Source organism: Tigriopus californicus, chromosome 10 (genome assembly GCF_007210705.1).
Source record: "Tigriopus californicus strain San Diego chromosome 10, Tcal_SD_v2.1, whole genome shotgun sequence".
NCBI classification, from domain to species: Eukaryota; Metazoa; Arthropoda; class Copepoda; order Harpacticoida; family Harpacticidae; genus Tigriopus; species Tigriopus californicus.
In genome coordinates this window covers 12,885,360-12,890,685 of record NC_081449.1, presented here as the reverse complement: position 1 = coordinate 12,890,685, position 5,326 = coordinate 12,885,360, and the positions used below count along the sequence as shown (strand labels likewise).

The following is a 5,326-nucleotide window of genomic DNA, read 5'->3' as shown; positions in this document are numbered from 1 at the left end:
TAAGCTGACTAACAGGCGACGAGCAACCTAGGGAGATGAGGGGGAACAACGGCAAATACTGTCGGGGAATTCTACGAACTACGCCATAGTAGAAGTAGTAGTAGTAGCAGCAGGAGTAATGGTAGCAGGGGTAGTAGTAGTAGTAGTAGAAGTAAGAGTAGTAGGAGCAGAACTAGTGGTAATAGTAGAAGCAGAGAGTCCACATGGTGGAATCGTTCCTAGGGGGAAAAGCCTAAACGAAGAACCCCTCTTGAACTCTCTGCATCACACGGAACTCGATTGATATAGGGTAGAGTGCAGTAAGAAAGAAGGCTAGGAACACGAATAAGAAGAAAACGTATTGTTAATAACAATTGTACCAATTATGCTACTTGGCTTTAGCTATTTTTTTATGCCCAGGCGGGTTAGAGTGATTAATTGGACAATTATTGTGGGACTCAAAATCAATATCTACATCAAGCAGGAAAATATTCATTTATTAATCAATATGGAAGATTGTAAAACACAGTTGTTTGTGATATCATCCCAAATATACGTAGCAGTGCTAAAAATTAAGTAGGAAAGATTTCCACCGAGTCTCTTAATGTCGGTCAATGTTCCCACACACTTACAGTGTTCTCCCTCATCATCATCGCGACGTTCAAGCCAGTCGGTCTCCACTCGAGAAGTTTTGCATGCCCCTGACTGTTCTCATGAGCTTGTTATCACATGGGCGTGGCTTTGCCGGCGAAAAAAAAAAGGTTTTTTTTTTCTTCTTCGTGGAGAATTGAGGTTTCGGGCAGCAGGGTGTCACAGTGGGACCCGATTCGTATTGTATGAGCTCACTCGCAGAAGTGTCTGGTGGACTAACGTGAGTCACCCCCTCCGGGGGAAAATTGTATTGTAGGTTTTTTTGCTACTTTACCATAAATGATGTCCGGACCACTTCGAGCGATCGGCTGCCTATCCAGGACCAGGGGGAAGGAAACAATTCTAGTCCATCGTATACACTCAATCAAATTCGGAGTGATTCTTTTTTTGGTAGTCGTACTGAGGGTGGCGGTTGGCTCTGTTATTGGGTACTAAACCAGTTGTTCCAGAGGCAGGAGAAGGATGCCCGGTAAGGGCAGTGATGGTGATGGTGGTGGTAGTAGTAGCAGTTGTTGTAAGCGTTTATTGTTCATCCTCACGAGGGAGCCTGAATAATTCTGATATCAGAGGCAAAAAGCCGGCAGAAGAAATGAGGTCCTGTCTACCAGGAGATAGAGAAATGATATTTTGTCAGTTGGCTTGCGGATCTGCTTTAAAAAGCTAGGTTTTGTTCTGGATTTCCACATCCGAGGGAGTTTGAACACACGGTTCTTATCCAAGTGCAAGGATTGCATTGTCTCGCCTGATTGCACTTTATTGCCCACGCTGCGGCGTGGCGTGAATTGGCAGTTTGCGAGTTCATAAATTCCCTCATATTGTACAAAAATGCTTCATGATGAGGTTCTTAACACTAATTTCATTCAACAAGCAAGTTAATCCATCCGTTCCACCCGGACCCAATCAACCCCGGAAAAAAAGTTCTGATCCGCCACGTGAACGCCTGCTTGGACGTTGTGGGACGAATGGAGACACAGACCCTCGATCTTTCATGAGCATCGCTTTTTTCCCACATTCGACTCACTTCCTGGACCGTTCATTCGGCGTATTTTTTTTCCTATTGAGGAAACTTTATTCACGAGATGCTGACAAAGATTCACGAGGAGACAAATGATTGTGAACTATGTGAGAAGAACATCAAACAGGAGCAGAGACATGACACATTTGTGAGGAGGTACGTCTAAGGCGCAATCCAGATCCCCAGACCCGCACTCAAGAATGTTCAATGTGGCTTTTTCTCAACATCTCAGAGAACAAGTAGAGTGACATGCCGAGTTCTGGCACGGCCAGTAGACAATACTGTATGTAGTGGATACACATGTGGCGTTTTTACGTTTTGACCTGAGGGAAATGAGTCGACGACGACGGAGACCGAGGCGGAAGTGGCCTAAGTTTGATATCCATGTCAAGTGTGGTACCCGCCCCGGTACTCACTCATTCATTTCGCGTCTCATCTGTCGTTCCCCAGTCCCAAATCCCGACACCCTTGACACTCCCTCTTTCTCGTGGGTTGGCGCCGAGGGATTTGATTTCCTACTTTCTCGAGATTCAAATCACCCGAGGCCTGATTCAGGAGTAGCCCAAAGCACTGGAATAGTAGGTGGATGGATGATAACGATGTTGATGATCCGGGTACAGCTTTGAAGGGTGGTGCATTGATGAAATTTCACTTGTCATGTCTTCAGATAGAGTAGAATTAGTTCATAGAAGAAGAGACAGGTTTGTTTTTGCTCCAGTTGTTTACGAGCCACGGGAGAACAATGACGACAAACCGTGCTCTCCCGGACAAATAAGACCCGGGGGAGTGTCCAAGCTTGTCTTGAGACGGAACACGTGCGCTAAGAAAATGCAGGGATTTCCATAATCATCCTCGACCCCGTCGTTGTGATCAGCTTGCTCATCCTCCTCCCCTGTTCTCCCTCTATCGCTCCTTTGAGCTCGTGCTCATCCATCCGCCACTCCCTAATGATATCTCTGCCAAACTTCCGAGATCAAAAAAAAATGTTTTTCAATTTGACTCACTTCAAACGCTCACACAAATAGTGAATGGCCCTTATTTGAATTGGATTATTCAAGTTGTTTTCGAAGAATTGAGACACAATGCTTGGTCCACAAATCAGCTGCTAGTAAAGAGCTCATCATTGGTCCTCGATGAACTCTACCAGGTTTGAGGAAAGGGGATTTCGTTTGCTCTCGAGCGTTTCTCATTTGGCCAAGATCCAGTTTCGTCTCTTTTCTCGTGGATTCCCGCCGGTTCTTCAACCCCTGTGACAGTCATTGGTCTTGGATTACTGCCATCATTGGGTAGTCCCCTGAAATTCGAGGTTGACTAAACTCTTCCGGGAGATTATCGCTCCGAACACTTTGATTTCCTTAATCCGAGACAAGACGCGAGGTCTCTCCCTGTTTTGGGCTCCCTATGCATCCCTAATTTGGAGGTACTACACTAACGTCATGTTTTGTCTGGAAGGCGGTGGGGAGAAGAGAAGTGGCTAGCTTGTGCATTGTGGACTGAAGAGGGAAAACGAAGAAATCGTCCACAGATCTCCCAAGTTTGGCGTGCTCGACCAAAGTCTATAATTCATCGTTCTAATTGACAGCAGTTGGCTCTTCTCCGACTCTTTCTTCCTTCGCTTTGATCGTGGTGAGGCTTGGAGATCGGTTTGGATGCTCAAGTCAGAATGAGTAGTGTGTGTATGTGTGTACGCAGCGAAGGGCGATGATCGCCGAAGAAAACTATAGCGGCTTTGGCGGTTTCGGCAAGAGGACGATCATCGCCCTGGGAGCTCCCGTTTTGGCCGCCCTATGCATGGCTTGCTCATGTGAACCAGGGGCTCAAAATATCGACAGCATCGAGTCCACCACCATGATCACCACAACCCAAACAAGGATGAAGAGAACCGTAAATCCAAATGTAGATCGCTCCGTGGACTCGGAATCTTATCCCGATCCTACTAATGGAATAAGGTTTTGTCTGAAACAACTTGTTGACAACGATTTATCAATGACTAACCTGTCGCTTAGCATTAACGTCTTCTCTCATCATGGCCCAAATTTCGGAGATATCTCAAATTTAAGCGCGAATCTGCGGACATGGCCGACCAGAATTACCGCACAAAACGATCTCCTCAACCAAGTTACCTCGGACATTGTGCCCTTCAAAACAATAGAGATGAGGGGAGGACACGTCCGTACATTCGATCCCCTAAATCTTTGTGCGTAAGCGAGAGGTTTTTTTTTTTAATTTTTGAATCGTCTTCATGCCTCCCAAAAAGCCACGGAATCATTAAGCGGCCACCAAAATCTGAACTGCATTTTGAGAGAGATAGCCCGAAAATCGGGTTCGTTAGGAAAATAGTTCCCATTCCAAGTCTGCCTCAGACATTTCAGAACACCGAAGAAGCCGAGAAAAAAAGATCAAGTCAACTTTACACGAGTTTGACCCCGGGAAAAAGACGAGGAAAGAAGAGGAAAAAAGCAAGTGCTTTTCGAGCGTTTCAAACTTTGATGCACCTTTTGGAGGGCAATTGGAGCGGCGAGTGTTGAAATAAATGCAATAGTGATGCTTGATAATTTCCTCTCTCTCTCTCTCTCACTCATTCACTCCTGGTCCATCAGAAGCAAGTCTTGTTTTCTGATCGGGAATTCCGATATCCTTTTTTTCAATGGGTATTGGGGCTCTCAGATCAACTTTTGCCTTTACATTGTCATTCATCACTTCACAGGTCAACTCCCGGGTAGATATCGACATCGATGAGACAGCCTGTGGATGGCAAGACCAGAAAGGATTCAAACTCGAGATAATTTTTGACCACTTCTTGCCTCGTTCTCCTCTCATCGGCCGGCTTGAGCACCACCACAACGAGGCAAGTTCGAAGAAGCAATTCAGAGTAATGGATTCTGCATGCAGGCGAGAACGAGGGCCGTTCTCTAAGCCCTTATCAGGGCTTCAGATCGAAATTGGTCAAGTCCACCCCATGTCCAGGACCAGAACCTAGTAGCTGTGCAAGTTGAAGAAGCCGTTCTGGCGGTAGGTGAGCTGGTAAAAAAGATGAGACCAAATTCCTTCATAATTCGAGCCACACGGACGGTGCGGAGCTATTGGGGCAGAGCACAAGCGCTTTTCCAAAACCAAAGCCATAAATATTGAGGGCACGGCCTTTGGAGACCAATTACACATTTACAATTCGAGGTCCAATTGTTTCCATGTGACAAGTGATGCCCGGTGGCCCTCCGGCCTAAGTGAACACGGTGAAACAGCTCATTTTCCCAATTAAGAAATCTATTGCTGTGATTTCTTTCGCCCTCAGGCTCGTCATAAAGCTAGGAGAGAACGAGGAGAAAGAAAGAGAGAGAGAGAGGTGACAACGTGAATAGATCTATGCACACGACAGGCATGGACTTTTTGTACAAGCTTTGCATTACCTTTTCCGAATCGGACAAGTAGTGTATGACCGGTTGTCTTTATCCCTTCAACACTCACCAATCATGAGCGACTAAAATCGGCAAATTCCAACCTCACACGCTGCCAAACTTGGTATACAAACTTGGGCTGAACAAGCAGCCATCAATGCGGACCATTTCAAGCCGCTTAATCGGTCGTTCACTTTTGCATTGTAACGACGGCACTAGGTTTTCTTGAACTGGATGTGGATGATAATGGCTTCCGTCCAAAAGAAAGAGATTTCGAGCGTTTACG

General features: G+C 46.0%; 1 long non-coding RNA gene across 1 annotated transcript; it reads right to left on the bottom strand.

Moving 5' to 3' along the window:
* Nucleotides 1-457: 457 nt before the first annotated feature.
* On the bottom strand, nucleotides 458-5,326 carry LOC131889435 (uncharacterized). The gene is made up of 2 exons (XR_009374204.1): nucleotides 5,053-5,326; nucleotides 458-4,950 (listed from the first exon to the last, which is right to left on the bottom strand). It is a non-coding gene; the product is annotated as an uncharacterized LOC131889435 (long non-coding RNA).